This window comes from Sminthopsis crassicaudata, chromosome 3, assembly GCF_048593235.1.
Source record: "Sminthopsis crassicaudata isolate SCR6 chromosome 3, ASM4859323v1, whole genome shotgun sequence".
Lineage (NCBI taxonomy): Eukaryota > Metazoa > Chordata > Mammalia > Dasyuromorphia > Dasyuridae > Sminthopsis > Sminthopsis crassicaudata.
Genome location: NC_133619.1, coordinates 216,495,894 through 216,523,665, shown reverse-complemented (window position 1 = coordinate 216,523,665; position 27,772 = coordinate 216,495,894). Strand labels below are relative to the sequence as shown.

The 27,772-nt window shown below is 34.5% G+C and overlaps 2 long non-coding RNA genes across 3 annotated transcripts in view; one reads left to right on the top strand and one right to left on the bottom strand.

The window, feature by feature from the left end:
• Window positions 1–23,309, bottom strand: part of LOC141561028 (uncharacterized) — a 45,953-nt gene extending 22,644 nt beyond the window's left edge. For both annotated transcript variants that reach the window (XR_012487938.1, XR_012487937.1), the window contains exons 1-3: window positions 23,169–23,309; window positions 20,860–20,976; window positions 6,031–6,128 (exon numbers count right to left, since the gene is read on the bottom strand). This is a non-coding gene — a long non-coding RNA (uncharacterized LOC141561028). The remainder of the gene's footprint in view (window positions 1–6,030; window positions 6,129–20,859; window positions 20,977–23,168) is intronic.
• Window positions 23,310–23,405: 96 nt separating this feature from the next.
• Window positions 23,406–24,290, top strand: LOC141561027 (uncharacterized). The gene is made up of 2 exons (XR_012487936.1): window positions 23,406–23,630; window positions 24,046–24,290. It is a non-coding gene; the product is annotated as an uncharacterized LOC141561027 (long non-coding RNA).
• Window positions 24,291–27,772: the final 3,482 nt, after the last annotated feature.

The following is a 27,772-nucleotide window of genomic DNA, read 5'->3' as shown; positions in this document are numbered from 1 at the left end:
AAGGCCCAGCAAGTAACCTCCTCTTTGTAAAGCCTGAGCAGTTTGGGCAGTTTGGGGTCTCAGAGGCAAAATGACAGCTATAGATTGAACCTCTCAGGCACCAGATGAACCTTGAAAAACAAGGGAGCTCAGGAGAGCAACCTTGAGCTTAAAATTGAAAAAATAATTCTGAAACTTAAACCTGCAATCTGTAATTCTCCAGTTCAAGCCCAGGCTAAGATATGCCCCCTAGGCTTGTCCTTTGATCACCATTTGCGTCATAGGTCTTAATCCCTACCCACCCTCTTCTTTGTCCTACATAGATATTTGTATACACCCAAACCTTCAGGATCTGCTCTCTTGACAGGAAGTATGTCTTAGCCAGAGATAGTATCCCAATACTTCAAGTAGCTTAGGTGAGAGTGAAGGCTGTCAGTGCAAGCCCAAAAGGCCAAATCTGGCTTCAGGTACTACTCACATGAGTGACCCTAGGGACAAGGAAGTGATTATACAAGAACTTCTAGTACATATATTGTAGCCTGAAGTCTCTGGTTCTCAACTTGTTCTAGACTTCTTGTTTTGTGTCATGGACTTGTTTGACAGTCTGGGGAAATCTATTGGATCCTTTCTCAGGATAAGAGAAACAACTAGCTGGTATAGTGGATAGGGCTCTGGTCTTGAAGCCAAAAAAAACCTGAGTTTAAATATGACCTCATATACTCACTAGCTGAATAACTCTGGACAAGTTACTTTAATCTTTGCCTGCCTCCATTATAAAATGGGAATAATAAGAGCACATATCTACCAGGGTTGCTGTTGAGGAAAAAAGAGATAATACTTGTAAAGTGCTTGGCACATAGAAGATATTTAATAAATGCTTGTTAAAATTTAAATAATGCTTTTAAATGCACAAAATATATTAGATTATAAAGAAACCAATAATATTGAATTATAGTTACATATATGTGTATATAAGTACATATATTATATATTTATATATACATATTTACATTTATATTTAGATATCAAATTCATAGACACCAGAGTAAGAAACCCTATTTAGAGCACTATTCAATTGTTAGCTTTTTCCATTTCCCCCCTCAACTTTCTCATCAGTAATTATCTTTCCCCAAGCATTTTACTCATTTTTCCCTAATGCACCGATGGAATGTGAGTCAGAGTTCTTTTGGCTTCTCATCTGTTTTGAGCACCTTGAGACCAGAGGTGATCAGAGGTGATCTCAACTTTCATCTCATTTGGTGGAAAATAAAAATCCAAATACCTCTTTGTTGACTTCCTACATGAAGCCTTCCCTAATTGCACCAGCTTGGTGATGGCTTCCCTCTGATGTACCTACATAAGTATGTTTTGCCTCATTGGACAAAGTGTGACAAAACAGAAAAAAAATCAGAAAAATAGACTGAAAGGAAAAAGTGTTCAAATCATCTCTTCAATTTACTACCTGTGTGTCTTTGAAAGATTTGTTCTCTCCAGTTCTCAGTTTCCTAATCTGTAAAATGAGGGGTTGTATTTCGTAATTTCTAAGATCCCCTCTAAACCTCTAATCTTTTGGAGAGAATATGAATTAATAGTGGCTCTACAAACAGAGAAAAGAGGTCAGATATGACAGAGGTTGTAGAGGTTGAAATGGCAAGATTTAGCAACTGATTGGATTTATGGGATGGGATTAATTAATTAATTAAGGATATGAACCTACATGAATAAATCAGTCAGCCAAAAGCAATTTTATTTATTAAGTGCTTACTACATTCCAAGACCTGTGATAAGACCTGGAAATACAAATAAGGAAAAAAAAAAAAAAAAAGGCAAGCCTGTCTCTGCTCTCAAGGAACTCTTATTCTAATTAAGAGGGTTTAGAGTTTTTGAGGAAACAATAACAAAGGGTAAGGCACAGTAACCTATCATCTTTTCAGAAGAATGATAGTTAATGAGTAAATGTGAACTTTCTCATTTAAGTGAGTGTGTGTATGTAGGTGTCATGTCTCTGACATGATGTAAATGGGGTAGTGGGACTTGGGGTACAAAAGGAGCAAAGGCTCTTGGTAAACCCTTGGTAAACAAAGATTAAAATGAATAGGTAGGATTAGCATCCATGTGGGATGTCAAACATGACCTGGTAATTATGTTGGATTATGTTGGAAGCTTCTTTCAGTATATTAGTCTTCTTCCTGCTATGCTCTGAGACTACCTATTGAGATAACATGTTGGTATCTTAAAGTAAATAAGCAAGTTTATGAAGAAGTATGGGGCAGGGATAGCAGTGGGAAATCGAGTTCAGTTTTAGATATAATAAGTTTGAGATAAACTTAACATATTCTGTTTGAAATGTCCAAAAAACAATTGCTACTACTAGACTAAAGTTCAGAAAAGAAACTGAGGATGGATATATTGATCTGCATAGAGATGATAATTAAGCCAATGGGAACTGTTGAAATTTCCAGAAAAGAGAATGTAGAGAAATCATAGAAGAATCAGGACAGAACTTTAAGATATATATATATATAATTAGAGAGAATGATATAATGATGTCAATAAATGAGACTAAGAAGTATTAAACAATTAGGAGAACTAGGGAAGAGTAGTGTCATAAAAGCCCAAAGAGCACTTAACAGATGAGGGAAGTCAATGTCTAAAACTACAGAAAAATTCAGAAGAAGGAATGAAGACTGAGAAAATATCATTAGTTTTGTCAAATGGGATCAGTGGTAACTTTGGAAAGCAGTTTTAGCTTCATAATGACTTCAGAAGTCAGATTGCACAGGGTCAGTGGTGGGAAAAAAATGGAAAGAAAACTGAAGAAGAGAATATAGATAGCTTTTTTTCTAGGAATTTGAGAAAGGGAGAAAAAAATATAGTTTGATCAAGCATAGTAGCATTTAGTGAGGGTTTTTTTTAACAGAAGAATAAAAAGACAGGCATGTTTAAAGCAAATAGAGAAGGAACTAGTATATAGAGAGTAGATAAATATAGATATATAGGTATACATAGACATAGATATTGTAGACATAAATATTGATAATATCAATCAACAAGCATTTTTTAGCACGCAGCATGTGCCAGACATTGTCCTAGCCACTGAGGATACAAACAAATAAAACAGCCTCTGCCTTCGAGGAGTTTATATTCAGAGGAGTCATCCTGGCCTTTGTCTTGCCAGTAGACTCCTCTGACTTTGGAAGAGAGAGTGAGGCTGATGATGTGAGGCTGAACTTAAATCCAATTCACTTGCAAGTCAAGACATCACCCTTTTAAGGTCATTCTTTTTGAGAATGAAGGATGAACAACAATATTAAAGAAGACATTATGCAATAGTATACAAAATATATACCAAATAAATGCAAGGAAAAAGCAGGAGTAATGGCAAATAAAGATCAGGAAAGATTTCCTGTAAAAAGATCATTCAAGCAAAATTTTGATGAAAGCAAGGTATTTGTTAAAGAGCTACAATTTGTGAATGAATTCTAAGTATATGAAAGCGTCATTGCAAAGGGGTAGAGATTCAGATGGCTAAAATAAGGGATAAAAATGCAAAACACCATATTTAAGGAAAAACAAAAAGGCCAGATATGTAGAATCATAGAGCAGAAAGAGTTAAGTAATATTTAATAATAGTAGAAAAGTATGTTGGGACCAGGTAGTAAACAATTAAGACTGAAACAAGAGAGAGCCATTGAAATGTGTTGATTAGAGGAATAGCAGTGTTTTTGGAAAATAATTTTGGTAACTTTGAATTGGATAAAGTATATGTAGATCAGATATAGATGAGGCAGGAAGATCATTAAGGACACATTAAGTGACTTATCCAAGATCACATAGATATTATGTGATATATCAATTCTTTCATTTTATAGGATCCAGTTAATTAACTTAACCAAAATACATAGGTAATAAGTGATTAAGCTGGAATTTGACTCTTGGAATCATTGCCTCCAAATCCAACATTCTTTCCAAAGTAAATGTTAATAATATTTTCTGTTTCACTTTCTATTAAATAAGAAACATCCTCCCTCAAAACAAAACAAAACAAAACAAAACAAACAAACAAACAAAAAAAAAAACTAAGAAAATTTCGTTAAGCCATTTGTCTTTTGGCTACAGGGTTTGAAATGAAATCCTTAAACAGTGAAATGATTGCCTTAAAGGAAAAGAGTAATTTGTTTATTGATCATAGCAATTAATTTAATTTCTTTTTCATTTCTGTCAGAATTCCTAGCTTTCTTAAAATCTCATTTAAAATATACATCATTTCTTATTATTGATTCAAGTTGACAAGCATTTATTAAGCCTCTAATATATACAGGCACTTGGGCTAAGTGCAATATATAAAAAGAAAACCAAAGCAGCCAGAGCCTCAAGCAGCTTACAATCTTATGAAAGAGACAACATGCAAACAACTAGGTACTAACAAGATATATTTCCATCTACCCAAGCTGTCCATCCTTTCCCAAAATTTGGCTTCTGTGGTAGAAACAATATTCCAAGCTCCATCTAGGCCATAACTAATAGTTTCTTAAAAGATACTGAAATCACCCTTGAGAATTAATTGCCTCAAAGGAATAAAATCTCAAAATATTAGTGTAGTTTCCTAGAGCACTACATACCAAAGCCAAAAAAGAAGTAATCATCTGGTCCACCTTTCAGGCTTCTGAGTAATGAACCATCATCATCATCATCATCATCATCATCATCATCATCATCATCATCATCTTTATCATCACAGCTATCACTTAAATAGCACTTTAAAGTTTTTAAAGCACTTTGCATATCTTTTCTCATTTGATACTCAAAACAAACCTGTAAGATAGGCGGTGTTATTCCCCTTTTTACAGATGAAAAAACTGAGGCTGAATGGGGTGGTAAAGTAATTTGCCCAGTCACATAGCTAATAAATGACTGTGTTTGAATGCTGTATTTGAACTCAGATCTTCCTGACTTTATTTGCTATGCCACCATTTACAACACTAGTAAAGTGAAGCTATGCTCAGCTGAATTAATGCTCCTTTCTCTGATGGAATATCATTTCCTTGCTTTGGATGTTAACCTCATTTTGTTAATTGTCTGATGTTCTGTGAGTTTCTCATTTCATTCCAGTTTTGAAACTGAAGTACCAGACTGGCTGAAGTCAGATTGCTGTAATATGTATCTACTTTAGACTATTTTGTATGTATTTATATGTATATATGTTTTCCCCCAATAGAATGTAAGCTCTTTGAGGGCAAGCACTGTTTCATTTTTTTGTCTTTGTACCCCCAAATCTGGCATTGTGCTTAGCACAATAGTAGGCATTTAATAAATGCTTGTTGATTGATTGAGTGAATGATTTAAATGAGCATTTACATTAGATTATCAACTGTTACTCCAATGAAAGCTTAGTCTAATGCCTCCTTGTGTGTGGTCTGGAGATATCTCTTAAGTTCCCTAGGTTTCTTCCAGCGAAGCAAAAATTTTTTCCAGATCCTACCAAGCAAGAAAGGCTTATTGGGTCTGCCCTCTAAATATGGGCCAAGTTATATTTATCAGGGTTCATCATCAGTGTTTGGCACACATGCATTTAACATTTGACAGTGTACAAAACAAATCATTTGTAGCACCTTAACTTCTTCCACAGGCTTAAATTTCCATCAGCAAACTTGCTCTTCCACCAAGATAGATTGCAATCCCTTCATGTTTTAGTAGATTAATTTGCTGTGGCCCAAATGGCTCATCACCTAGTTAACACTCTAGTCCTGAACCTTTCCCAACTTAATTAGGCTGGCACACAATACAAAATCAGATTGCCAGGTAAAAGCAACACCAAAAATTGAACTGATTGATGTTCTTTCCAAACCAAGAAACTGTTTCAGAGCTGATGTGCTTTTTTTGTCCCCTTTTTTTCTGATAATGGATTATTGAGATTATTATTAATGACATTATTAAGAGATTAAAATGAGCAAACAAATAAATCAAACTCCATTATACTTTTCAGTTACTGCTACTTAAGGAGGCATTGGCTTAGTTTAAACTCATATTCTTAAAGAGATCCTTGATTACCTTAATCATAAGTAGACTCTGAAAACCCGACTGATGATCGTTAGCAAATATTTCTCAAAGAATGCTGGCATTAAGCTCTTCTGTGTCACTGAGTGGAACTGCCAAATGCAAAAAGCAGAAATTTCATTAAAGATTAAAGAAATACCATTTTACATTTCACTTACTCCATTAATATTAAATAAGAATTTTCCTCTAAAAAAAAAGGGAATAAATTTCACATGTAACATTATATGCACTCAGAACTCTAAAAAGAAAGTTTACTCATTCAGAATGGGTAAAATTTCTGCCCATTGACCTTAAAAAGAAAAATAATTTCCTAGGATAGAACAGGAGTCAATGGGTTATAATAATGTATCTAAGAATAAGTTCATTAAAAATATTGTTTATTTTAAAACCTACTGTTTATGTAGGTTTCATTTTTAAAGGTCTGTTGGTCAGATGCTATTAAGAACACTGTATTTTTTCCATAAACCAAGCATTGGATAGATAGCTAAATACAATGAGAATATCTTCCAATTTTTCAAGCCAGTTTCACATTTAGATTATCATGCATGATTGTCTTCAGCACAATATCTGGTACATTGTAGGTGCTTAATAAGTTTATTTATTTATTTTTTTTTACAAAAGTGCTTTGTAAAATAGGTAACACAAATATCATTAGTTCTATGTGACAGACAAGGAAATTGAGGCAACATGAAATTAGGAAATTAAGAAACTTGCTATATGTAGTAAAATTAGTGGCAGTAAATTAAGCACCTCCTAACTCCCAGCACACTGATTAAAATTAAAATTAAAGCTGGGAAATATTGGTTTTAGTCCTGCTGAGATGCTCACATCACAAAGATAATCAACTGCAATAAAAAAGGGTAAACCTAAAGTATCAACATTATGGGTGCTTAAAAAAAGCATATTCAGAAGTTGATTCAAAAAAGGACTTGTACTTTGTAGAATCATAGATTGAGAACTTGTGGAGAAGTTAGAGATGATCTAAATCTACTTCTTCATTTATAGTGGGAAGTATACCAGTTTTCCTCCTTCTTCCTACCAGTCTAAGTGAGGATGAGGAAAATAGATTTATGAAACATCAGGAAAAATAAGAAAATAGCATAATAGAAAAATAAATTCCCAAATCCTTGCATTTTTAATCTTTGATCCTTAAAGAGACCTTTGGGCAGATAGATATTCATTTGGTTTAGGTACCCAAGCAGATGTGTATATATTGTTGCATGCATGTATGTGCATGTGTATATGTGTGTATGTGTGTGTGTGTGTGTGTGTGTGTGTGTGTGTGTGTGTGTACAAGAGAAAAACAGAGATGCTATAATTGTGTGCCTTATTAGCCATAATGGTCACAAAAAGCAATTTCACTCAGAATAACAAGACCATGGCCATGACTGAAGTAATAACCCTTGAAGTGGCCAAGGAAGTGAGTAAAGGACTATTTTTATGATCCAAGACTAGCGTTCTGAAAATGACTAGACCAAAGTAGACTGAACTGAAAAGTTGTTAAAAAAAAATCTCATCAGAGAGAGAGAAGAATTACTTTCATTCTTTCCTGCATCTTCCCTTGAGACCTGGATTGGATCCCAAAGTAAACAACCATAATTCCTTCTTTTAATTATTCCATGAATTTAAATTGTGTGTTTATGTGTGTAGGAACAATTTGAAACTTCTCCCCAGCTCGCTCTTTCTCTCCACCTTCCTTTACTCCCCATTACCTCCAACTCTTTGGTAAGGATGGTTGGAAAAACTACCAGAAGGTGATTAGGCTGAAAGACTCAATAGAATAAATTGTTGCTTGTTCATTTGATTTGTACAATAAAATGCATAGGGTCACGCTGTGGATTGTCTGTATATTATATAGAGAGAAGCTCTTTCATATTAAAAGAAGTTTCGAAGATAACAGATGGGAGCTATCTGATCAATAATTCCAAAATTTCTGTATTTCAGATGAATATTCCATGTCTTTTTCATACTCATAGATCAATATTGAATTGAATAGTGACTGCTATACTTTGATGTATCTAGGCTGAGTAAGACTTGTGCCCTGAGTTAAGAAATGGGAATACCATAGCCTTTAGGAAGAACTGTGCAAGAATGCTGAATGTTCTCACTGATACAATCTTGGTGGATGATTTTGGTAGAGCATCAACTGGTGGAGAGAATATGTTTTGCATCCTTACTGGTTAATCACTTGATAGCCTATTTTTCTAGAGACTTGAAAAAAAGCAAGATATGACCTCCTACCAGGGTCTTGTATGATATTCACTACATCCTGCATACAAAAAACAATACAAATGGGGAAACTGAGTCCTTCAGGGATTATATATCCAGTACAAAGTTACATAACTAAAATGGTATAATCAGGAACTCCTGACCTTTGGTTCCAAATCTATTGCTCTTTCCATTACATAATCCATCTTGCAAGGAGTCCTAAGATCTAGCTAGCTGTCAGAAATTATCTAATGTGACACTCCCCCTACAAAAGAGACATACCCAAAGAAAATTCAATTTAGAATTTAAGTACTCATTAAGGAACATTAATCACTATGCCTAACTACAGATGTCTTTTCCACATGAAAGAAGACATGGCATTCCTACTTTGATAAAAATTCATCTTATAGTTATCTATATCTGACAATGTCACACTTTCCTTTTTATTTCTATTTTATTTTAAATGTATATATTATTTATTTTTAACATTTTTTTAAACTTTGAGTTCCAGATTTTCTTTCTCAACATAAAGGCAAATAATATGTCAGTTATAGATGTGAAATGAAGCAAAACATACTTCCATATTAGCCATATTGCAAAAAAGAATATATGTTATATATATATATGCACATACACACAAATATATGTTTCAGATGGTACTCAGAATTCATCAGTTTCTTTCTGGAGATGAACAGTATTTTTTCCATCATGGGTCCTGGATTTCTGCATTGATCAGAGTAGCCATATTTTTCACATTTGATAATTATTACAACATTAGTGTTCCTATGCACAATGATCTTTTCACTTCACTATGCATCAGTTCATGGTGTTATTTTCCTGAAACTACCCTATCCCCACTGTTTTATAGAACAATAATATTCCAGCATGCTCGTATAGTGCAACTTGTCCAGCCATTCCCCAATTGATAAATATCTCCGTGATTTTCAATTTTTGCCATCACAAAAAGAACTGCTATAAATATTTTTGCACATATAGGTCAATTGCACTACCCTTTGATCTTTTTGGGATACAGAACTAGTAATGGTGTTGCTAGATCAAAGGATATGCATGGTTTTAGGGACCTTGAGGCATATTTCTAGATTGTTCCTTAGAATGAGTGGGCCAGTTGACTATTCCAACAACAATTTGTTAATTTACTTTCTTGTCTCATTCCTTCCAGAATCTGTAATTTCTGAAAACTATGAGGGAGTACCTCAAAATTATTTCCATTGGCCTTTCTCTAATCAATAGTAATTTAAAGCATTTTTTCATATGCCTATAGACAATGTTGATTTTCTTCTTTTGAAAACTGTTATATTCTTATCCCTAACTGGATAAAATAATTTTTTATACTCAATGTAGCATATGTGTGTATGTATATGTACATATATATACATACATACATACACGTTTATCTATAGATCTCTGTGCATATGTACGTGTATATATTTTGTGTGTAGTGTGTATTTATATGTGTATATATGTATACATATTGTGTGTATAATCTTCCCTGTTTGAGCCAGTACCAATGAAAATAATGTTCACACATTGTCCAACATCACACACACCCATTTTATCCTCCATTATTCTTGATCACTTCCTCTATATGAGAATATTTTCTCCATTCCACTTCTTCTCTCCTTCTCCTAATGATTCTCTCTTTCTTACAACTTCATTTTTCTTTGGAGATTATTCCAACACAATTAACTTATACACATGTTTTCTATGTAAACTTCCTTTAATTGCCCTAAAAATGATAAAGTTTTGAAGAATTACATGTGTCCTTTTCCCATATAGGAATATGAATAGTTTAACTCCAATTAACTTCTCTTTCTCTCTTCTTCCACTAGAATCCCTTTTCCACCCACAACTTTTTTTTTATATCATCATAGTATAGTCAAATTATACCTATTCCCTCTAATACCCTTAACAAATTCAACAGTCTCAAGAGTTAAACATGCCATCATCTCATATAGGCATGTAAACATTTTAACTTTTAAAACATAATTTTCCTTCCCTTTTTATCCTTTTATGTTTCTCTTAAGTTCTGCAATTAAAGATCAAATTTTCTGTTCAGCTCTGGTCTTTTCATCAAAAATGAAAATCCCCTATTTCATTGAACATCCATCTTTTTCCCTTGAAAGATAATGCTTAATTTTGCTGGACAGTTAATTCTTGGCTGCAGTCCAAGTTACTTTGCCTTCTGGAATATCATATTCCAGGCCCTTTGATCCTTTTAAGTAGAAGCTGCTAAGTCCTAGGCAATCCTGACTGTGACTTTTCAATATTTGAATTTTTGCTTTCTGGCTGCTTGCAGTATTTTATCCTTGATCTGATAATTCTGGAATTTAGTCACAATATTCCTTGGAGATTTCATTTTGGGGACTCTTTCAGGAGGTGATTGGTAGATTCTTTCAATGGCTATTTTATCCTCTGGTTTGAGGACATCAGAGCAGTTTTCTTTGATTTTTTGAAAGATGTTGTCTTGGCTCTTTATTCATCGTGGTTTTCAGAGAGTCTAATAATTCTTAGATTGCATCTCCTAGATCTATTTTCCAGGTCAGTTGTTTTTCCGATGAGGTATTTTGCATTTTCTTCTTCTTTTTTTTTTTTTTTTTTTTTAATTTTGGGGGTTTTGTTTGACTGATTCTTGATGTCTCATTGAGTCATTTGCTTTCATTTCTTGAATTTTAATTTTTAGTGAATTATTTTCTTCAGTTTTTTTTTTTTTTTTTAATCTCCTGTTGCATTTGGCCAATTGAACTTTTAAATTAGTTGTTTTGCTCATTGGTTTTTTTTTTCCATTTCAGAAATTCTGTTTTTCAAGGAGTTGATTTTGTTTTCCATTTTGGTAAAACTATTCTTTAAGGAGTGATTTTCTTTAGATAATATTTGTATTTCTTAATATCTGTATTTCTTTTTCCAGAGCTCTCATTTCTTTTTCCCATTTTTTCTAACTCTAATATCTTTTTTGAATTCTTCCAAGAGAGCCTTATCAGATAGACACCAATTTAATATCACTGTTTGAGGCTTTATCTGGAGATATTTTGCCTTTGCTGTCTTCAGGGTTTGAGGTCTGTTCTTCTCTGTCTCCATAAAAGGTATTTATGGTCATAGCTCCTTTTCCATTTTTGTTCATTTTTAAAGATTGAGGTTAACTCTTAGGGCGAAGGGGAGATTGTCCCAAGCTTCATCTACAGGTAAACAGTGGCTTTATGCTGCCCTGGGGTTAATGCTTCTGGCTTCCTCCCTGTGCAGTGAGGGCCAAGTCCCATATTATGCTGGGATTCAGAAGGAACTATTTGCCTTTTGAAATTGTGTTGGATTTCTTACAGCTAGTCATCTGATCAACTGGCTTCTGAATCAGGAAAGAATAGCTGTATTTTGGCTAAAAGTCTCTTGGTAGATACCCCCTTGTCACTGGATGCTAATCCACCTGGGTCCCTGACTGTGCCTGCATTCAGGCACCTTCTACTTCTCTCCTGCTCCTTCCCCATGCCTGATTGAAACAGACCTTTTCTGAAGTTCTTCAAAAATATCTTCTACTGGAAATTTGTTACACTCCATATATTTGTGAGTTCTGTCACTTCAAAACCCATTCAGTGGCTTGATCTGGTATTGATCTGAGGAATGCCAGGAAGACCTCAGACAAATATCTCTCTACTCTCCACCATCTTGGCTCTGCCCCCTCTGGCAAAATATTTTTTAAAGGGTTGCACATGTTAAATCTATATTAGATTTACTTGCTGTCTTGGGGAGGGGGGAAATTATGGGGGAAAAGTTTTAAGTGGCCTAACCATCCTAGACAGTAATTTGGAATGATGGTAAGAATATTACTAAAATGTCTGTACTCTTTGATCCAGAGACCCTAGTATGAGGCATATATACTACAATAAGATCAAAGATAAAGAGGATCCATATATACTATACTAAGTCATTTATAGCAACACTTTCTGAAGGAATAAAGAACTGGAAATAAAACATTTCTAATGACTGAAAAATGGATAAACAAATTATGTTATGAATGAATAATAATATTACCCCACTTCTAAGAAATAATGATGAATGTGAAAAATATAAAGAAGATACAAATTGATGCAAAATCAAGCAAAGAAGTTGGGGGGGGAGGGGAGAGGAGAAATATTTCTAATGACTAATATTTCCAATGCCTACTCCTATGTAATTGGAAAGAAAAGAAAAATAACAAAATTTAATGCTAATTATAATGATCAAGTTTAATTTCCAAAAAGAGCTGAGAAAATGTACTTCCTCTCTTCTTTTCAAAATTAAAAGACTAAAGTCTAAGAGCATTGCATATACCATCAAAGTAAGTTGAATATTTTAGTTTTTTTAAACAGCTTTTTTTTTCTTTCTCATCTTCTATTAAAAGAAATAGCTCTTTTGATAAGATATGGGAGGGAAAAATATGGAAATGAAGTTAATATAGAAACAAAATATGTCAATAAAAATTTAAATAAGGAATGATAAACATCATCTACACACAATGATATATATAGATATGTGATCTATAAAATGCAAATATACATTTTACACACATATATGTATATATACACACATATATATGTATACACACAGAGACACTCATATGAATTGTACAATAATTATTATTTTGAATTCTACAATAAACCAAAGAGATAAAAAGTCTCAGCTCTGATCTGCTCACATCTGGAATGTTGTATTTAGTTATTCACTTCTGAACAAACTATAATTTAAGGTTTTTTTCCAAATAGAAAACCTCCTGGGGAAATTAGCAACAGGATACAGAGAGGACTTAAGACTATGCAATGCAAGGATGGTTCCCTGGGGATATTTAGTAGAGAGAAGAGAAGACTTACAGGAGACATACTTGCTGTTTTTAAGTATTCAAAGTAATTGAATTTTTTCTGCTTCACCCAGAAGGCAGAACTAGAAGTGATTGATAAAAGCTGCATAAAGGCAGTTTAAATTGAATATTAAGAAAAAAGAAAGTCCTAAGAGCACTCCAAAAATTGGAATGGTTTCTTTAATAAATGTTGAGTTCTTCATTGGAGGTCTTCAAACTGAAGATAGATGGCTCACTCAGTGGGGAGATTGTAGAGTGGTTTATTAAGGCTGAAGAATAAGGTCCCTGAAGTTCCAGTTCATGATTCTGTATAAAAAGTATGAATAATCATTTTCTTTTCTCTATGATTACTTTTTTCAGAGTGTCACTGAATCTATAGTTTTTTAAAAAATGGTATATTGAATGAACAACAGATTCAAGGGACAGGGACAATAAGGGGCTTCAGAATAAACTTCCCAGGAAAAAAAAAAAGAAAGAACCACTAGCCATTAGAATGCAGTGTTTATTTCTTAAGGCCAGATCTTAAGCAAATGGAATTACTTTTCTGAAAAAGAAAAAAAAAAAAGATAGATAAACAGCTGTAAGGGTTGGAACTGTAATTTGATGCTGATTTTAGGAAAGTTTTCGCAATGTCTCTTGACTATTTTTAAAATATCCAGTCATTAGCACGGGCTTCTATTTAGAATATGCAAAAGGAAAACTAGTTGAAACTATTGGGGGAAGTGGTGCAAATCTTGGGAAATTTATTCTAAGGGATTGATTCTATGTGTTCAGTAGTCAGTAAAACATTGATGTGCCTACTTATGTGTCAAATATTGTGCTAAGCACTAAGAATACAAAAAGAGGAAAGAGACAGTGTATGGCTTCAGGGAGTTTGAAATCTAATTGAGGAAGACAAGAAGCAAATATATAAGTATAAACAAACTATATACAGGATAAATATGAAATAACTAAAAGAGGGAAAGTCCTAGAATTAAGAGGTTTGAGCATGAATTCCTATAGAAGAAGGGGCACTAATTGGCATTTAAAACCAGCCAAGAAAGTCAATAGTCAGAGAGAGGAAGGAGGACTTTCCAGATATGAGGGAGAGAGAGAAAATGACGGAAACTGGGAGAGAAAGCTAGGAAGCCAGTATGACTGGATTGAAGGAATGCTTAGAAAAAAATAAGATATAAGAAAGAATGGAAAAATAGGAAGGGATTAAGTTATAAATGGCTTTGAATGCTGGACTATTGTATGTCTGATCCTGGAAATGATAGGGAGCCTCTGGAATTTATTGAAGGGGAAAGACAGGAAGGGAGAGATAGGAGAGAGGCAGAGGGTAGGAGTAGGGTTATGAAGTGAGAGTGTCTCTTAGCTGAAAGTTTTCTTCATCACTTATTGTACTGGGAAGAAGTATTTGACAATCTATGAGCAGAGTTTCAGGCAACACAAACTTGTAAATCAGCTAAACATTCATGACCATTAGTATCCATCTAAGTGAACTTCTAGTTCAAGGTTGTACGGTACCTATATAATACCCCAATATTCAGAAAATGGACTAAATTATAATGCACTTCTCTATTCCTAGCAGAGCAATTGTCCCTCATGACTCTCATTTTGTCCCTTTGATTGCAGCTTTCTTCTTTTAACCTCTTTCCTATGTGTTCAGTTCAGGATTCTAAAATTCAAATTATCTTTCCATCTTAGTAGGATAATCACACTATCCCTTATCATTCTTTTTTTTAATAGATTATTTTTTTTCTTAAATCTAAATATCAAAAGTGATTTGTATGTTCCTAAAGAACACTGTTCACCTTTGAAGGCCAAAACCAACCACCATTTTCAATTGGGGGCTTTAGGTATAGACAAAAAGAAAGAATTTAGACTAAGTAAAAAATTCTCAAGATCTTTTACAGATCTTTGATTCTCTGGTTCTAGTTTTACTATTTATGAATGAAAGTGAAAATTTTTTAAACAACCATATGTTGTATTCCTCTAAAAGAGTCCAAGCGCTTCCCATAAATTATCTCATCAGGCACATATTATCTCTTGATCTTAACATCTTTGTGGGAGAACTCAGAGTTTTGGATCTTAAAAGTTCCAAAATCAAATATTATTGTTGAAGTATGCTTGCATGAATATGCTGTGGAAAAAAATTGCATATCCAATGGAAAAGCATCTTCAACCAAAATGATGACAGAAATAAAAATTAACTCTAGCCCTCAGCCAAAAAGTCTTATAAATTACTAAATTCATTCAATTGAACTCAACAAATATTTATTAAATAGCTATTATTTTTTGTTTCCAGGTGTTTGAACAAAAATAAAGTTTAGTTAAGTCATTATACTTATTTTCATGAAGCAAAGTGCATAATGGACATAAACATAAGTGTAATATTACATAACAAAGTACTTTAGACAGTTGCAATACAAAGGAGGGAAGACAATTACTGAAAGAAGGAGGAAATGACTTATAGATCAATCAATTAACATTTATTAAGCACCTATTATGTGCCTGGAACTCTGTTAGGCACTAAGATCAGAGATTTCTTATATAAAGTGACATTATGGTACACTAAAAACAAGTAATTATGTAGGGAAGCAGCCTTAATGATGTCATAAAAGAAATGCAAAACCAAAATTGGAGAGGCAGACGGCACAGAGTGTTGGATGAAGAGCTTAACTCAAGAGTCAAGAAGACCTAAATTCCAGAAACACCTGTTATATATAATGTATTTGCAATGCTGATTGAGTCCCTCAATCTCTCAATCCTTTAGGTAATTCTAAAATTATAATCTTCAACCTTGTACTGAGAGAGGAAGTTCTTTATCAGGAACTCCCTATACCAATGAAATCACAGGACCAGTTCCTATATCTATCCATTTTGACTAAAATAAATAAATATATGGGTGTAATGTGCATGTATGTATATGTGTATATATATATATATATATATATGTATATATATATATGTATGTATGTATGTATATGTGTGTAACACATATACATACATATAATCATGATCAGTTTCTTTCCAAGTTTCCCTTCTTTCTCTGAGGTAACAATAATCAAGTCAACATTAACATCTTTAGAAAAGACTAGTCAAACAATTGTCTTGTGATTCCACTCACTATCCCTTTGGACTTCTCAGACCAAAACATCCCTCCCTGGGCAAGACTCCCCAAATATCTGGTCTTCTAATAAAACAGAAACTCCTTTAAAAAGCAGGAAGTATTTTCTTGTATCCCAGTCTTTAATACATTGCCTGGTACCTAGTAAGCACTTAAATACTTTTTAATTCATTCATGGAAAGCCACCATTGTCATCCACATTGTGCCGAGAGAATAAAAAGAAGGCTCTCATCATCATGTGTGTATTTACTGTATTAAACATGGATGAGTGTTATGCCACAGTCTCCTTGAGCTGTTCTACTTCAGTTTCCCTGCACTAGTTTCCTTATTGTCCTGACTGAGTTTCCCTGAATTGTTCTATCTCAGTTTCCTTAACTGTTCTGCCTCAGTCCCTTAAGTTGTAAAACCCCCCTGGTTCATTAAGACTGAGGACCATTTGCTCTAAGTTTATAAAATGTCAATGGGAGAGGAGGAGCAGATCAGACTTTCTGGCTCCTAGCTCCTTCTGCCCCCAAGAATTTATGACACTGCCCCTCTAAAATATTCCAAAAAATAAGACTATCTCGGATACTTCACTGACATCTTTACTTCTGTTATTCAAACATTCTGACTCTGGCTTTTAGTAAGAATTTATAGCCTCCCCCCATCCTGACAAAAATCAAGTGGTTCTAACTTTTCCGGCTCTTCTTCTTTTCTTTGTCTGAAAAGCTATAAAAGGGTTTTCCATTCCCCCATTCATCACTGGATACTTTGAGATGAGAGTCCTGTCCAGTCAATTAAACTCTCCAATTAATAAAATATTAAAAACTCTCTGATCTCTATCTTGCCTCAGTTTCTCCGGCATTACATGACAATCACAAATGACAGCATTTAGGCATGTATGGGTGGCAATCTACCTTATTGGAGGGAATAACCACATGAATGATACCACAGTTCTCCTAAAATACTCAGTATTTACTATAGTATAGCAGCTAGGTAGCACAATGGATAGAACATGTTAGACTTGAAGTCAGGAAACCTTGAGTTCAAATCTTACCTCATATACTAAATGTGTGATCCTATTCAAATCACTTACCCATATATGTAATGTATGTTCCTTGTATGTAAAATGGGATAATAATAGCTCATGTCTTACAAAGGTTGTTGTGAGGATGATGAATTAATATGACTTTGCAAATATTGAAGCACTATATAAATGCAAGTAATGATGATGATTTTGATGAAAAGTAAAAAAATCTTGTTTTTCTTTTTAAATAAAGGCTCTTAACTTCATAAAATCATAATTAGAAACTGGAAGGAAACTTAGAAGTTATTTAGTAAATACCCCACATTTTACAGATGAGGAAGCTGAGGCTCAAATAGGGTAAGACTAAGTGAAGATCACACAGTGAACATATAGCATGACTGGGAATTGGAACCCACATGGTTTTTCCCTCTATTGAACTTTTATCTCAAAATAGCAAATGAGCCCACAAGGAATGGGAGCCTTGAAAGAATCCTGTAGCTCCCAGTTTAGGAGTGAATATGACAATCAATTTCTTGAGTACAGCAAGATTTAATTGGTTCAAAATGAGGGATTTTGTATTTCTGCTCGAGGTCAGTGAGTAGTTTGCTTCCCCAGCTGTAGCTCAGAGAGCTCCTTATTGTAGCAGGAAGCATTACAGACACTATTCTAAGCTTTTTAATTTTTGTTGTTTTTAATCAGAGGCATTTTCCAGAGTTGGCAGTCCAAGGGCACACATGCATCATAGAGGTTAAAGGTTAACTAGAACAAATTTCTTCCAGAGAAACTGACTTATTTCCTTCCCTTCTTTGTAATTTAAGGACTTAAGCTCTCTCTTTTTCCATGAAGCTAGGCTGTTTTGTATTTTTATCTTATAATTTTCTTTTATTAGGGGATCACAATACTAGGGACTGAGGATCTAGATATGAATGAAACAGGTTCTGCCCTAATATAGCTTTCATTCATGCACACATCCATGTATATGTGTATACATATATACACGTAAATGTATTTATGTGTATTGTGTGGTCTATACTAGTCAAACTATGAGGAGTTGAGGCTTAAAAAAAAAAGAAAATCTTTAGAGATCTTTTTTTGTATAGAAAATGTGTTTCCTTTCCTCTGCCAATCTTGGAATATAGACATTGCTGATCTTTTCTAGCCTCTCTCATTGTTATACTACTATTAGCTAAGAACTACTCTTTATTTACTTCCCTTGGCTTCCTCCCCTCCCCTTTCCTCATATCCCACAAAAGGATGTCTCTGAGCTTATGGAGTAAAACAATGAGGAACAAGGTTTTGTGACTCCTGACACTGGTCACACACTGCTATTTTTCAACTTAGCATTTTTTCTTGGGGAAAAATAGAAATTGTTGTTGCTATTATTTAAACTTCACTTTGGGAAGTTTTTTTGTTAAAATAGAAAATCTATAAGAGTCTCTTTCCCATAGTTCCAGAGTCAACAGCTAGATCTGGAAAATTCAGAAATTTTTTTTTTCTTTCTCTCACTCCCTCTGTGGGGTCCCAGTTGGTGAAAGCTATTACAAGGGCTTTCAGAGATGGAATGTAGATTCCCTATCAGGTGAAAACGATTTCATATAGGGAAAAAGCCATTAAAAGGACACAATATTCAGCAAATAGCCTTGTGTTTGTGTGGGAATTTAAACCAACCAGCACTTGGCCTTGAATGTCTGAACATCTAATTACGTGCCTTGTGCTCAAGTTCTGGAACTTGGTCCAGTACTGAGTAGTAAATCAAAATTCTAGCCAGAATCACATTAATATATGCAATGATGCTCTATAGCTACTTCTCCTTTTTTTTTTTTTTTTTAAATTTTATAATTACCACAGGGCTTTTTCAGGGTTTTTTGCAGACAAACATTGAATAGTTTGGCAGCTGCCCTGGACAGCCCCTATGTAATTAACTCAGATGATTATTAAAGGACTTTTGTAATTATACCGGAGCTACTAATCACTCTTTCTATTGTAACAATTTGCCCCTTTGGGACAGGGGTACCTCTTGAATGGAGGGGGAAGGCTTGGAATTCCTTTGGTTGGGGAATTCTGAAGCTTATAACCACTCTTTTGTCTGTGTTTTTGTCTCTCAGTAACATGCCTTATTACATCTCTATCCCACCTTAACTTCCCATTCACAAATATCAAAAGCATCAAAATCATAAGCAGTTATGATTGACAAAATGGCCATTTTTACCTAGACTGACAGTATTAATCAGAAGTATTCTTTTTAAAATAGCCCTTTACCAAAGGGATAAAGAGGATTGATAGCTACAAGAAATTGTACAAAAGATTGATCCCTATTCAAAAGGAAGCAGAGATTAAAGGAAGTGATGAGGGGATTCCTAACCTTTTCTATAGAATACATTATATATAGCACATTATATCAAGGACCATAGGTGAAAGCCAGTAGTTAATAAATTGTAGTCTTTGATAAAAATCAATGGAAGAACAAAGCTGTTCTGTCTTTAAAATTACAAAATTCTATTGGAACAAAATATGAAATTTGTGTATGTGTTTATGTGTATATATGTACATATATAGAATTTTGAAAATACTTCAAAATATATTAATAAATATGCATTTTGCAATATATTATGTAAATATATTTTGTAAGTATATGTTTACTAAATACATATTTAAATATATATTTTAAAGAAAGCTTTTCATTTTAATAAAAAAAAAAAATTACCTGGCACAGTGAAAGGCAGCTACATAAAGGCAGGAGATCTCTCTCTTTCTCATTGAACAGACACAAAGTGGAAAATGAGAGTGTTGGGAAGAGATAGCAAGAGAAGAAGAGTATAGAGACCCAGAAAGCTCACACACACACACACACACACACACACGCACACACACACACACACACACACGTGTGTGTGTACGTGCGTGCATATTCATACATGTATTATGTGCATAGATGTGCCGTGGACTCACATACATATGTGTATTGTATGCCTATACAGGGACACACTGTGTATCTATATATGTGTTTGAATGTGCTGTGTATGTATGTGTGTATATGTGTGTATGTATGCATGTGAGAAAACAAAGACCAGAAGCTAAGACATGGCATGTTATTCATGGAACAGCCATGAAGTTTTAATTTATCTAATTTTTCTAGCTGAGGACCAGAGGATAGATAGAAAGAAACAAACAAACAAAGAAAAAGAAAAAAGTTGATTTTATACATGTTATACAAGTACATATTTATATAAATGCAAAAAAATTTGCGAATATTAATAAAATTCTATGGAATCTAAATAAACATTTGGTTATGCACATTGTTTATTTAGATCTAATATATGTATAAATATATTTATTTACAAACAATTAAAATTTTTAAATATATTGTATTTTATTGGATCAAAACTTTTTTATATGTATATATACAAATACACACATGTGCATACACATACATATTTACATATGCAAATATATTGCCAGCCACAAACATTAGGCTTCTGGTAACAATGTAAAATCCTGCCTCATTTAGATTTTATTTTAAATGTTGGCCTTAAAATCAAATACAACTTATATGTATTTATAGAGATGGTAATTTATAATCTGCTTTAATAGAAATAAATATTGGTGGGGGAAAAAAAATTTATACACAGATAAACTTTGAATTTAACATTCTACCTTCACTTGGGAGAAAGCAGAGGAAGGCTCGGGCAGTCCATTTAGTCCCTCTGGCCAAGGAAAGGGAAGAGAAGAGAAGAGAGAAAAAAGGGATTCTGGTTCCATAGCAGGCTGGTCCTGAAATGTACAATAGACAGATACAATTTAATGTTCCAATACATTTCTAGGCAGAGAGCCAAGGAAACTGAAAGCTAAGTATTGCACAAGTGGAAAGTGTGATACCTGGGGCCACTTTCTACTCTTTATCATATTGTTTCTCTCAGTACATTTCCCCATTGTTCTCATCTCTCATGCAAATTCTAATCATCATGCACTTAAGACTACTCCCTTGCTTATAATCAATTATTATTGACTGCCCAAACAGTACTACCTTCTAAACTACTGCCTTATTTCAAGGATATTATTTCAATTATATAATTTCTTTGATTGGTGGAGTAATATCCTAAAGGAAAATAAAAGGAAATGAAAGGTATCCTTGGCAAAGGAGGGAAGGAGATTTTGAGTCATTGAAGAGGAAAAATGAGGGAATTCAATGATAATTCCAATTTTAATAAAACAGAAAACATGAGTATCATCCACTGTGAAAGACAAAGATGAGGATAAAGTGAGGTTCTAATGAAAAAGGAAATTTGGAACAGTTTTTGTGGTGAATAGGATAAGAAATAAATGAAAGGAAAACCATTTGGCCATGGTGGAGCAGTGGATAGATTGCTGGACTTGGAACTAGGAAGGCTCTTTTTTCTGTGTTCAAAAGTGCCTCAGTCACTCACTAGCTGTGTAACTCGAGAGAGTCACGTAACCCTGTTTGCCTCAATTTCTTCATCTGTAAAATGAGCTGCAGAAGGAAATGGCAAACCCATTCCAGTATCTCAACCAAGAAAACCCCAAATGAGGTCACAGAGTGTCAGATGTGACAGATGACTAAATCGCTGCAACAAAACTCATCAATGAAAGGAGTCTTGTTGAATTGGCTTGATGTTCTGTTTTGAATTTTTGTTAGGATTTGTGTTTTCATTAGTGTGTGAAATCTTTCATCATGGAAAATCCTTCACCAATGCAGATCAGCAACGCATATGACAGTTATATAGTCTTATAAAGAGTTGCCTGGGGCACTGAGAGGTTGTGACTTCTCCATGAACATACTAATTAGTTAGCCAAGGCAGGTGAATGACCTTAGATGGCATAAATCCAATATGGCTTTGTAAATCTCACCTAATACTTTGTTAAATATTTTTCCATACACACACCTCCTCCTGACAATAGCCCTTTGAGCTATATATTTATATCAATCCCATCCCTCTTTTACAGATAAAGAAGTGAAAATTTCTGAGATGGGATTTGAATTTTGGTGTCCTAACTCAAAACCCAGTGCTCTATACTCTACCATGATTCTTAACCAGAGCACAATAGATTACTTCCAGAAACTGGGAGGGGATCTGTCAACTTGAATGGGGAAAAATGTGCTTCTTTGTTTTCCGAATGTAGAAACCTCTAATTGAAATTAAGCATTTTCTTTAATTACTTTAAAATATTATTTTGAGGAGTTCATGGGCTTCTCCAAGCTGCTAAAGGGATGCATGAAATGTGTTTTTTTGAGGGTAAAAAAAAAAAAACCCTATACTATATACTATAGCTATACTGTATATTCAAAGCAAAATACTTGGATTCTGGAATAAGCAAACACAAGATACAGTTAAAGGATGCAGTGGCTCCTTCCCTCACTATGTTACATTTTATAAGGTTATATGATACATGAACAAATCTTCTCTTTTTTATTGAAGATATAAATATGAGAAAACAATATCTAATTTTGAAGTTTGGCACTACAAGCTTGTTAATATACTCTGAGATCACTCATTATAGCTATATTCCAAAGAAATTAAAGTTAACAATTATTAGATTTTATGGAAATGACCCTTATTAAGAAATGATTTAAGCTTCATTATATAAAGAAAATAAAGTGGAGAGCACTGCAAAGTCTTGGTCTCATATAATGGGCAGTAGAATTCAAATTAGCATGTATAAAATATGGAAGATTAAGAGAGGTCTGTCTCACAACAGAATCATGAACTAGTTTCAAAGCCAAGTTTGTGATTTTGCATCTTATCTACCAATGAGTAGCATACCAATAAGATTTGAGGAAATATCTTGATAGCACCCTGGAAAGGGATCAAGAAATATTTGGGGGACCATTTCAGGGTTTCATCCAACCTCTGGAATAATTCCCCCCCCAACTTTGGGATGGATATCTAGGGTAGATATTGAGAAAAATATATTTAGAGATACAGAGTTTTGGTTCTTGGACTTACCATATCAAATGACAATCTGTTGGTAATTTTTTTTCTTTTTTTGTCTTACAAAGAATGTATATGAAATTTATAAACACTAAAAACTGAGTTGTCAGTACAAAAATTTGGGAGTACCTGTAAATGGTTATGTTTTCATAGCCATATATGGTAATGGTTTTCACTTTTTAAATGAAAGCAGACTGAACAATAAAGTACAAGGTGTGGTGCTTCTGTGAGGTCACAATGACCAGACTCTTTAAATGCAGACCAACTGAGGGTTAAGCTCAACCTTGGAAAAACACCATCCAGGTAGACAGGTTGCCCTTGCTCCTCTTAGGGGCAATGAAGCCTTTCTCTCTGGAATCAAAACAGTTCAGAAGATAAAAATGGCAAGATGTAGAAGTTATAATTCCCCAAGGCGGCGTCGGGTTAGGAGAAGAAGGAGGAGAAGGAGAAGAAGGAGAGCGAGAAAGAGAAGAAGAGGTAAATTTACTCCTATTCTATATATCCCTGAAGCCATTTTTATTACTTATGGAATTTATTCCAATGTGTCTATGTTCCCTATGGAAGAATTTCAGGCCACAGAGTTTAATTGTCTATTGGCCTTTTCTTTATGCATATTTCTAGCCTTGAATAAAGTCAGGAGACACTAGGAGGAGTGGGGCCCAGTGGAGCCCTATCTCCACAGACATTTTTTGTTCAAGTGAAATCTGGCTAAAATTTACAGTGGTGACAAAGGGAAAATGAATGAACAGAGAAAGGTGAGTGAATAAGTCCGTTCACTCATCATACATTCTATTTTATTTGGAATAAATTTCTGACTTTGAACTTAGTATCTCCAAATAACAGGGATGTCAGTTTTCAAGTGGGTTTTATATATTTTCTCTTTTTTTTATAGCAAGCGTTGTAGCACGTACTGCATGCTACTATAGGAAAGCAAGATAGACTCCGATGAATTTCTTTTCTTATCCGTGGGAGCTAGCAATAAACCAGCCATCAATTTCCCATCATCAAGGCAAAATGGAGCCATTGCCTTTTACAATCCCAGAAGAAAGAGCACGGTGGTGTCTTAGATGCAGGGTCCCTACAGCAACACTGGAGCAAAGCCAGGACCTGTCTCAATAAAAGTGTGGAAAATGCAAATCTTTGTTGTGTGGTCTCTGGAAGCCAAAAATATCTTTCAAAAATTTAAAATATTTAAATATAACATCTCTCGCTCATACAGTTTAAACTACTTTACAGATGTTTCAAAAAGTTAAGTTAATCTGGGGGTGGAGGGAAGTAAAGGGGTCTGAATTGGGATGGATTACAGTAGTGGGAATAGAAGATGAAAAGGATTTGAAAATCATTGATGCTTTGCACTCAACAGAGCTCCTGTTCCTCTTAATAGCCAAATTATTTCAGAAAATGGGTCATTTCTATGGTGCTACTTTGCCATATTTCTCATAGTAAATAGCTACTGTGTAATTCAGACCCCTACTTCTCTGGGACTTCCTTTCCCAATAATATCAGTTCATATTTTAGTCAAAATTTTTGATATTTTTAACTCCTTGCACAGGAGACAGCAAGTTTTGAATAGTAGCAATTCTTGTTGTATTACTAAACATTCCCTTTACTTATGTAGACTCTCAATTAACTTCATTGAGATGAAAACAAAAAAACTCTTGGGTAGTTACTGGCAATCACCTGTTACTGATGACTCCTCTCCAAAACCAGCTAAATAATACAGGAACAGGTCCATGGCTATTGAAGTCTTTCTAGTTGTAAGAATGAAGAGCCTGCAATTCTACTGGCATTGTATTAATATTCTAGAACCCAGGGGGAAAGGTCATCTCTCATAGTTGAGTACCAAGTTAGAATCAGATGAAAATTTGCAACACAATGTTTTACACAGTATTAATATAACCAATTATGCTATAGTTGCTGGTTAGACTTCACATATCTTACTCATAAATTTCTCTCCAAGGGCAACCCAGAATAAACATTTATTAAAAAAAAATATGAAGATTCCTACCCTAACTAAAAAATCAAGACATGATTTGTATTACTCATGGCAGCAGCAGGGGGAAGAAGGGGGAAGAGGAGGTTGTGAGAATCATTTCAGTCACATCTCCAGCTCTGGCTTTCTTGTCAAAGATACTGGGAAATGGTTTGCCATTTCCCAAAGAGAGTAGAGATGACAGGAGAGAACAGAGGGAAAAGGGGGGAGAGAGATGGGGATGAAGGAGAAGGGGAGAGATGGAGAATGGGGGAGAGGAAAAGAGATGGGGGAATAGGGGGAGAAGAGAAAGATCTGATGGAAAAGGAGAGATGGAGATGGGGAGAGGAAGAGATGAGGCATGGGGAAGAGATATGGGTATGAGGAGAGACAAGAAGAAAATGGATGGAAGAGAGGAAAAAGACAGGAAGGGGGGGGGTGAGATAGACAAAGGGGAGGGGAAGAGAAAGGGGAAGAGAGGATATGGAGAAGTCATTTAGGTCACATCTCTATAACTCTTTATGTGGTTTTCTTGGCAAAGATATTGGAATGGTTTGCCATTTCCCAGAAAAAGGAAAAGGTGTGGGGGGTAGAACAAGAAGGGGAGGAGAGAGATAGGGGAGAGGGAAGAGGGAGAAAGAGGAGAGGGGAGAAAAAGAGAAGAGAAACTGGGGAGGGATAAGAGAGAAGAGGGGGAGAGGGGGTGAAAAGAGAATGGGGAGAGAGAAAAAAAGGGGAACAGGAGGGGGAGAGAGGGATGAGGGAGAGAAAAAGGGGATGGGGAGAAGAGGGGAAAAGAGGGAGGATATGGGGAGGAGAGGGGAGAAGAGAGGAGGAAGAGGAGAGGGAGAGGGATGAGAAGGAGAGAAAGGTTGGGAGAAGGGAGACAGATGGGAGAAAGATGAGAGATATTACACATCTAAATATATATTTTATAATATGTACTTAAAGTATAGTATAACATATAATATATATGTATATACATATATACATATATATATTATTAGATTTATATACTACTTAAAAATTGAGAGGGAGAGGGATGAGAAGGAGAGGGAAAGGGGGGGAGAAGGGAGGGAGACAGATGGGAGAAAGATGAGAGATATTACACATCTAAATATATATTTTATAATAAGTACTTAGTATAACATTATAAATTTATGTATATATATATACATATATATATTATTAGATTTATATACTACTTAAAAATTGAGAGGGAGAAGGGGAGAAGGGAAAGGGGAGAATAGAGATGGAGACAGATGTTGAAAGTTGACAGATACTACAAATAATTATATATGTATGTACATACATAAATACATATACTTATAATATAGTACAGTATACCATTATTTATAGTATTATATATATAGTATTTTATTTATAGAACTTATAGAATTGAGAGGGGAAGGGAGAGAGAGAGGGGGGAAGAGTTGGAGATGGGGGGAGAGACTGAGAGACAAAGAGAGAGACAGATACAGAGACAAAGATGAAAAGATGACAGCAGCTCTCCACCCCTTAACAGCATGAAACAGCTCCAGAAGATGAGACCTCCATCCCTTTTTCCCAAATGAATTTGGGGATGATTGCTTGAGGAGAGTAAAATGATGTAATTTTGGGTTCCCCTGACCTTGGGGGGCAATAAAATAAGTCTGTAGTCCTAAATCTTCTAGCTTTGGAATCTGCCTTAGGAAACTCCTATACCCAGTGTGTCAGATTCTGACCACTCCTTAGTCAGATAGCTTTTGGCCTCAGGAAATTCCCACAGATCAAACTCCTAAGACAATAGTGAATATGACCACTCGTCAATTCATTGTGCTAACTGGTAATCTTGTCAGTAATAATCTGGTCAACCCAGAACCACTCCTTCCAGAGACGACTACTTCCTACTTATAATGCCATTACAACTACTACTGCAATAAAACTTTGCCCCTTGACTAGGAAAAAAAAGAGAGCTATTACATTTATATATAAATATATATATATATATATATATATATATATATATATATATATATATAAACATACACATATACAAGCTTATATATAATATGTACTTATAGTATACAATAACATTACTTATAGTGTTATATACAGTATTTAATATATTTATATAATACTTAAAGAAATTTCCTTTAAAAAAGGGACAAAACTTCAAACCTCAACTAACCCATATTATGTTATGTCACAAAGGAAGCTAAACACATGCCCCATTGGGAGGAAAGGAGGAAGGGAAGCCAGAAGTGAATAGACTTTAAAAGGTGTGGGGGGGTGTAGGGGTTAAGCTTTGTAGACACAAAACATTCTACCTAAAAGTGATCTCAGGAAAGCAAAAATTAACACATGACTAAAGCCACCAAGGTTTTAAAAATACACTTTAGAAATATACCAAAATATAGATTCTGTGACTGGTTAAGGAGGCATATGGTCTGTGAAAAATGCAAGAAAAAGATTCTAAAGGACCTGCAATGGCAAAGCGGATCCCAATGGAGAAGATGCCAACAAAGTAAATCCTTCAGAAATATATATCAAAAGAGACAAAGAACCAGGTACCAGTCACTCAGGTCAAGTAATATAAAATGCCAGAAAATAAGAAGACTACGGGAAGAAGGAGGAGGAGGAGAAAGATGAAGGAGGGAGACTAGAT